Source organism: Melospiza georgiana, chromosome 1 (genome assembly GCF_028018845.1).
Source record: "Melospiza georgiana isolate bMelGeo1 chromosome 1, bMelGeo1.pri, whole genome shotgun sequence".
Lineage (NCBI taxonomy): Eukaryota > Metazoa > Chordata > Aves > Passeriformes > Passerellidae > Melospiza > Melospiza georgiana.
The window spans coordinates 26,571,415-26,580,078 of record NC_080430.1 but is presented as its reverse complement, the minus strand read 5'-3'; the positions used below and the strand labels follow the sequence as shown (position 1 = coordinate 26,580,078).

The 8,664-nt window shown below is 42.2% G+C and overlaps 1 protein-coding gene across 5 annotated transcripts in view; it reads left to right on the top strand.

The window, feature by feature from the left end:
• The first annotated feature begins 2,354 nt into the window (after positions 1–2,354).
• The window catches only part of ICA1 (islet cell autoantigen 1), a 66,216-nt gene continuing 59,906 nt past the window's right edge, over positions 2,355–8,664 (top strand). For 4 of the 5 annotated variants that reach the window (XM_058043963.1, XM_058044041.1, XM_058043720.1 and 1 more), the window contains exon 1: positions 2,355–2,438. The gene's annotated coding sequence lies outside the window, so the exon portion shown is untranslated. Of the gene's footprint in view, positions 2,439–2,862; positions 2,913–8,664 lie in introns of those variants that run through there. The other variant, XM_058043802.1, reaches the window with a different exon arrangement.

Genomic DNA, 8,664 nt, shown 5'->3' with positions numbered 1-8,664 from the left:
TCTCTGTATTTCTGCTACCCTAAAAATATATCCATGGGAGATAAGAGAGGTGCTAGAACAACCAGATGGCACTTGCTTATATTTATAACATTTACATCTGGTGATAAACTACATGAAACATGAGACAAGATTAAGAAATGCCTTCCCTTCAGTGAGGAATAAAGCTTTAAAACTAATTTTTTGAGGTTATATAGTAATCTCAGCTAATGGTTTGAGACATTTAGATGGACAAAGCCAAAAGTTGTCTGTGATTTGCAGGATATAGTCCTAAAGTACATGAGAAATGAGCTAGCCTAAGTCCTGATCTTTGGTATATTCACATACATACATAAATATTGGCATAAAAGTAGTTCCATAATTACAAAAGTACAGCGTTTTGCAGAATCAAGGTTTATTCAGGTTTATTTTCCCTCTTTCTTACAGTGGAGCAACTACGAAAAGTAACACTTGCAAATTTACAAAAAAAAAAAAATCTATTTGTCTTGGTTCTGCTCCTGCAATGGCTAAAGTAATTCCTTACATCCTGTGAAATTTTCTTTTTACACCTTCCTCTAGAAGATTTGCACATGTAAATACTACTATAAGACACAACAGATTCTTCATGTTCACTGAGAAACTAAAAGCTATCAAATCCCAACGTCAGACGTGGCTGAAGAGATCCCAGATCCTCATCCACTGCAGAGAAACCTTGTGTCACTTATTAGCACCACTTCCCTTTGGTAAGAACTCACTCCATGAACATTTTTTCTCCCAAAACCAGTAACATCTCAAATTTATTTGACTAACGGGGTAATATGTCTAATGCAAGTATTTACACTTCAGCCTGTTACTCTTTCAGTCATGGGAACCCCTGTCCAGAGAATGATTAATCTCATTGGAAACTAAAATAAACCAGATAATCACACCCTAAAACGCATCTTTTTATATTTGTTCTAAAGAGAGCTCTAGAATAAAAAGGCAGCTGAACAGTGTTTATTTACAGTATAACATCCAGAAGTAAATGAGATATTTTACACCAGGTTTCCTGTATTCCAAGCTTTCAGCTGTGTCATACCCTTTTCTGCAAGATGAAGGACCCCATTAAGAGATTTGTCTCGCATGAAAATATTTTCTTGCTGTTACTTTGCTTTAACACAAAACCTATCCTGTTAGGGTTTCTGTAGTTCTGGGAAACAAGCCTGTATTTCCTGCCATAAAAACATTCTTGTTTGTCAACACACTCTCTGTGCTACATACACCATGCTTGGGGGTATGACCTGCTCTTAGTGGTCACACTAATGCTAAACAGCAAAACTAAACAAGCTCCCAAATTATACCTGAAATTCCTCACATTATAGTGTTAAATTATCCCAGTGGATTTCTTCAGAGCTCAGGGATAGCATGCCTAGTTCTCTACCCATTTAGGATCCCAAGTCTTCTTCACAGTCACTGTCTCACAGCACAGTCCCTGTTGTTGAAAACATCTTACTTTTACTCTTAGATCTGTGACTTCCAGAGAAATAGATCAGCTCTGCCTCACAGAAACATGGAGACACTGACATGAGTGCTTGGGATCTCTGTAACGTTCTGAAAATGAAGCCTCACAACCACTCTTCTCCTCTCTTCATTTTCCACAGCTTCCTCTTGTCCACTCTTCCTCAACCCTTTTTGGGGCCCTATCAACCCAACCTCCTCTTCTCCGTTCCTGCTTTCACGCCCTGCGTCGTGCTTGCACCTCCGCTCTCTCACGCCGGTAAGGTAACACTGCCCCACTTAAGTGGGATCGTTTTTCACACGGTACCGCTGCTCTGCGTTTCTCCTTTTACTTCATTTTCAAATGCTACCTGTGAACTCTTCTCCCCATTTCAAGCTCTGAAATCAGCTTCAAATCCACCTGCTTTACTCACAAAGCTCTCACACAACCCCAATGACCCAATTCCGACATGAGCTCAAAACCAACGCTCTCCTGACCCCCTCCTCCGTCACTGCCACCTGCCTGCTACGTTAAAAGGCCTTTTCCTCCAAGTTTCCACTCCTCGATGGCAGCTATTTATGACAACCGAAACATTTTAGTATTTCCTTGCTGCTCCTCGCGGGACACCTGCGGTCCCCAGCAGGCTGGGGCGGAGGCACGGGGCTCATGCTTTGTCGAGGCGGCGATCAGGGCCCCAACCCGAGTGACTCTCCCACCGCTTCCCTCACAGCGCGGCAGGAAAAGCAGCAGGAAACGCCTCCCTGCCCTGGCCACGACCGGGCAGCGGCCGGCCCGAGCTCCGCGGACCTGGCGGCCGCGCCCTCTCGGCTCGGGGGCCGGGCTGGGCCGGGCCGGGCGGCGGCTCCGCCCCGCTGCGGGGGCGCCCGCGCCGGCACAGGCGGCTCCGGTGGCCGCGCTGACGCCGGCGGCGCTGGAACACCTGGCGGGGCGGCGGCGCCTGCGGCTCGGCCCTTCCCTCCACAAGGTGAGTGCGGGAAGGGGGGACTCGCCGGTCTCCGCGCTGGGGTCCGGCAGGGAGAGCCGGTGCCGCGGGTACCAGCACGGGGTGGGCGCCGCCTCCCCCGCGGGCGCCCCGCTCGGGGCGAGGGAGGCGGCGCGGCCGCCGGGCCTGCGGAGCTGGTGCCCGTCAGCGCGGTATCCACGGGCGGACCTGTTCAGAGCGACATTTCCGAGGCTCAAGATGGCATCTGTTCCTCCTTTTGCCTTGTGTTCCCCCTCCTGCCGTGCGGTTGTCTCGCCATGATTATTGCATTTATCCGTTTGTGCCTCCCGTACATCCTCGCTGGCGCTGCGCCCGCTGGAAGCGGGGAGGGAAACGGCCGGCTCTCCGCGGCGGTTTCCGGCTCGGCTGCCGGCTCGGCGCAGGTTGCCCGGCTGCGCTCCGAACCCTCCCGGGATCGGCCGGGTGGAGAGGGGCGGCAGGGCATCCTCTGGTCAGGTAATGTCAGACATCGAACCAGCACCGAGGCAGTGACAGCTGGTGAAATGGCAGTTCAAGAATCCCACGTTTACGGCTTAAAGCTTACAGTTTGTGAAAGGTTCATCCTGGTAATCAGGTTTATTTTACGTCCATCCACCTGACTCACGAAAGCTGCTATAGTCTTTTAGAAGAAAATAGAAAAATCGGATATTACTTGAAACATCAGGTCGGTTTTTAGCAGCAGAAAGGGGTGACGGGCAGTGTGTTATTTGTCAATGTCATGATGTATTTGTTCAGTGCCATATGTAAATAAGTCTTCTGTTTCACACTGTTTTGTGTAAAGCTGTTAGCCTCAAGGATCTGTGTGACCCCTCTTAAAGCAGTAATGCAGGCTTGACTTAGAGGTGTAAATGTGAAATTGACTCTGGTAATCTCACAGTTACATCCTTTAACCCCCTACCACCAAGTTACATTGTGGTAGTAATTTGGAAGCTTGGCATTGGAGTTGTTCTTCTGTTTGGTTGTTTGTGATATTTCTCCCTGCCTACAAGCCTTGCTTTAAACCAAGATGACCTATTATTTCCATTAAACACCTGTTTGTTTGCTTTTGTTCTCCCCATGTTTAATTGTGTTATCCTCTTTCTTTCAGTTTCTGGATAGATTTTATTTAATTTCGGTCTCAGGAAGCAGCTGTGGCCCTTGTTTCAGACTTCTTGGAAATAAACTGTTCTTGTGTTCTGCTCTTGTAAGGACAGAACTGTTTGATCACTTTTCTAAACTGTTGGACCGAGAAAACAGTGGGCTAGATTTTGGCATCTGCAGTGCAGGTGGCATTTGGTTATGGTCTTTTATCCGATTTTTTTATAATCCACGCTTGATTCTTTGATAATCCACTCTTTCCACTTTGTCTATGTAGCATTCTCAAATAGGGAGTGAAAGAACCCCTTGACAGTGCTGTCTGGCACAGATGTAGAAGTTGCAGTTCTTACTGGTACTTAGCATGACAACCAGCAACATCTTGTTTAGACTTTATCGGGTTTTTTTAACTGCTGTTTCAACAGCCTGTTGGTTTAAACTTAGTAATTTAATAGTTTAAGATTAATGTTAATATCACTGAAGGAGGAATTTAGTGTCAAGCCACAGAGATCTTTTGAGTAGTGAACTGCCATAACTGGTATAACCAGTCACATTTTGCACATGACACACTACTGGAAGATAGTGTGGTGGTTAAGTACTGCCAAACCTCAGTCTACATGAGTTTTTCAAGTTTCTTCACTGTCAAAATGTCATGCATGAAACATTGTTGTTTCCAGAAAGGTTCCAGCACTTTACTCAAGAATCTAGATGCTGGTCAGTGGTATTTGCTTCAGTTGAGAAAAAAAAATAAATGCATTTTAGATAATGGTGCTTTCTTGTATTGTGCTTGTTGGAGTTGAGATTTAAATATAAACTGCAGATTCAAGAAGACAAGTTATGAGTTTATTTAAGGGGGGAGGGTTTCATTAACATTTTTCTTTTAGAAGTTTATATTAGTGGGGGATGAAGGGGATCACGTAGTGCAAAGTAAAATTCCTGTTGAACCCTACTACAGAGTTAGGGGGTTTTGTCCTGGCTTAGTAGAGTTTCAACCCCAACCATCTTGCCAGTTTTTCTCTGTTATCCATACTTTACACAGTTGTTAAATTGTTCTGATGATTTCTCACATCATCTTTTCTTGAAGAAATTAATAATAACAGCTCTTTTCAGTCTTCAAGTAGTGTTGAAAGCTGTTGGTACAAGTTGGCAGAAAAAATGTGCTAATAGCGCAAATAAACAAGAAGACAAAAAATGCTCTCAAAGACTTTTTAATACTTTTCTTTTCAAAATCACCTCCAAGAGTATTGCTCTGTAGTTTATTCTTCAAGGTTTTTTGCTGCTTCTCAACCATAAAATCACTCTGGAGACAAAATTACGCCACGATGCAGAAACATTACAAATACAAAATCCCAGAGAGTGAAGTTTGTTAGAACCAAACAGTCAAGAACAAGAAATTTGACCTTTTAAGTGTTGTTAGTAATAGCAGTCTCACAGTACTTTTTCCTGTGGCTATTGTTAGCCACAGCAAACTGAGGGGCATTTTGACCGGTTGTGCAATTGTTCGCGTCAACTTTGAGAACTGCCTGTGCCAAGTCACTGAAACAGTACTTGGGTACATCTTGCAAGTGGCTTCATAGGGATCACCACTGCCCTAGGAGCAGTCAGCTGGTGTGCCAGGATATTGCTGAGAGCAGTAATACAAAAGTTGAGTGGACTCTGTGTCTGCTGAGAACATGTAGCCTGCGCTGGTGGTGTTTACTCAAAGGGCGGTGCGAGGAGATCGCCCTGCATTGTTCTTGCTGTGCATGGTGAAGCTGTTTTGTTAATCGAATCTCTTATCCACAGATGTGGAATAATCTCTGAGGGAATCTGGAGAAAATTATTTTCTTGTGTTCCCTCCTCCAGCATTGTTTCCCCTTGGGTATAAATGGCATTGCCTTCTGGCTTCTGAATGGATGAAAAGGCAGGAGGGCGACAGAAATATGAGAAGTGTGCCAGTAAATAGGGTATCTAAATAAGAGAGCCATTAGTTTGAAGTTCTAAAGCCTTATATGTTTGTATGTAATATACTGTACATGCAAGAGTTTCATGGGTTTGGGTTTTTTGGTCCATTCACTACTTTTCTCGTAGTTTCGCAAGAGGAAAGTTTCCCAGTAGTAAGACTCTACGCTGACTACTAGAGCTAGAGTGCATCAGAAGAGCAATTTGTCTCTTATAGTCTATGTACACTGCATGCTCCATATGATATTTTGCTTAATAATATTCAGCTATTAAGTTTACATGTAGCAGTTCTTACATGAAGAGAACAAATGTGTGTTACGAAACAATTTGATAGTCATTTTAAAGAAACAAAGCAAGTCTGCGTTTAGAAAAAGATTAAATACTGCACAGTAAATATCCCCAGTTTTGCTCATTTGCAGTGAGCTTAGACCTGCCATTCAATGACTTATACTCAAGTTATTCTTCCATAAAATGCATGTAGTACTTACAAATCTCACTGTCTCCACAAATGCAATGGAACACTTTACTAGTGAAGTAAAAGATGTTATCTGAGGGGAAACTGATACTATGTATTGTACCTACATTATTCCACAATAAGCAGATGAAAAACCAGTATAATCTGAAAAAGGAATTTAAAATTTAATTTTTGTGTGATTTAATATCTCTGTGCAAATGATAAAGTTCTATGTGCAAATGAACTTATCTAGAAAGTGCTGTTGTTTGCTCATCAATCTTGCAGTCAACCAGCATTTATTTGAAATATTTTGTTCTGAGACTACATGTACTGTACATGTACATCTTGTGACTTCACGTGCCATTGTTATCAGTGTTTTTGAGAATCCACTGGGTTTAGAAATTTTTTGTTCTCAGCTGTTTAAAAAAAACAAACAAGAAAACCCCCAACCCAGTTCCAAGTATAATTTCAGTGCATTTATGCTCTAGAAAGAAGATCACTTTATGCCTGTAAGTTTGACCTGATAGTTTATGGAATTATATGACAGATATATAGTACCAAAATAGACACAAAATTATTTTTTTAGAGAGGAATACTAACTCTTGAGTTGGTCCTCGCACTTTGTGGGGGCAAAAATAAGTTTTAACAAACATGTTGACAGTGCCAAATTCCTGCTTTTTCAGGTTGGCTAAAAATTACTTGTAACCATTCAAGTACTGAAAACCAGAGTGAGTGGTTCAGATGGATTGATACTCTTCAATTCTTGGTATAAGGGAGCAATAAACGAACTGTAAATATGTAGTTTGTCTGCCAAGTGTACACATCAGAGTTGGGAATAGAAAAATAAAGACTAAATGACAGCATAAGAAACATGGCCCCAGATATCATCCTTTCTTTAGACTACACTGGAAACTTAAGTAGAATAATTCATTCACACATTAATTGTGTGTTCTGAAATTAGAAGTGCAACAATTGTGTTTTGGAAGAAAGTGACTCTTGACAGTACTCTCTGCAATAGATGTGACCCATACATGCCCTACACAGAGTATTAAATAGAGCCAGTGTAAAATTGAGTGAAAGACAGGTGTCAGTAGTACTGCTGCTCATTTGGTTGGATGTACTATGTGCAGATAGGTGCCTAGGTAGTGCTTCAAAATGACAGAAAGACGACCCAAAACATTCAGATTTCTTCATGCCTTGTACATGGTTTCTTACGGTGCAAGTGTTTAATCACACAATCTTAGTCATTTAAGACACCTGCTGGTATTACTGTGGATTGTTCTCCACTCAGTTTACTAGCTTGAAAAACAAAGGTGTGTTGTGTTGGGTCAAACTACCTCCTTGGAGAACAAATTCCAGTTTCTCTGACACTTCTGTTGTTTTAAGTATGTGCTTGGGATTTTTCTGCACATCAAATTTGGCAGGGGTAGCAGGCTCAGTAGAGTAGGTTAATTCTTTGGTGGGGGTTTAAATTATTTGAAGGATCAAGACAGATGAATAAATGAAATTTAATAAATGTCTAGTTTTCTGGGATGTCTCATAGGCTTTGGTAGATATGAGAAGGAAATGGCAGTAACTGTGGCAGAAATGTTAGTTCCAGAAGTGTTTGTAGTGAAAGAGAAAATTGATTCCAGGGAACTTAATGGGATGTGGCCATGTCCCAAGGATGGTGTTAATCAGTATGCTGCTGACTTTTTTTTTTTTTTACAGTAATTCAGCAGACCACCATGAAATACTAGCTCTAAAAGAAGGGGAATAGAGCAATGCTCTCACAGCAGGATTTATCTTTGTAGTTCAGCTGCCTAATGCAAAAAGCATAATTTCTGTGTGCACAGAGCACAGTGGTGGGGCTTTGGTTGAGGTGCTCAGTGTAGCTCTTTGGAGGTTGTACTCACTATCTGTGCAGGGACTTAGCTTGTATGGTAATTTAGGCACTAAAGTTAGGTAATTGCAGTCAAACAGGATTTTTTCCCCCCTCAGCACCTCGCAGGTGTATGAATATAGCAGGAGCCTTCACTGTATAACAGATGCCATTTTTATCCTGTGCTTCTTTTAAGGATGTATGAAATTCTTTCTAGGTGTCAATCCCTGAAATAGATTGAAAGAGTAATTCTGTTGATACTGCAATCTTGTATTTCTTCTCCTGAGAACTTGTGGGTAATCTCCAAGATAGACACTTTCAAGGATAAGTAGCACAGCTGTGAATCAGTCTGAGACAAAGGATTAGACAAAAAGTTGTAATGGTTGGAAGGAACTGCTAATGCAGCACTTACAGACCAATTTGCAAACTTTTTGAATAAATAAACTAGTACATCAGCGAGTAGTCTAACAGAACAAAAAGACTCCTGGATTTGAAGCTAGCATGGATGATTCTGCAGGATTAGAGCATCAATATTGAGACTTAAGAGCTTTAGAGGAAAACTTAAATCTTGTCGTTTGTCATAGATATACCTTGAACTCTAGAATCATTTTAGCTGAGTTAGAGTGGTAGCTGTTCTTGTATTTAAGAGTAGGAATGTTTCTATGTCTTGTGTGTAATCTTGATGCTGAAAGACCCAGACTTCAGTTTTCACTCTGTTCCTGCATTGACAGTGTGGATAGTTTGGATCTGCAGGCTGTTATATTCCCTTTTGCTTGGGAAAGGCAAAGCGAAACACCATTTGTAGCTCCTGGTCTCTGTGTTTGTAGACGCACCAGAGAAGATAAAACTGTACCGTCTAGTCTTCATCTTGCAGTGAG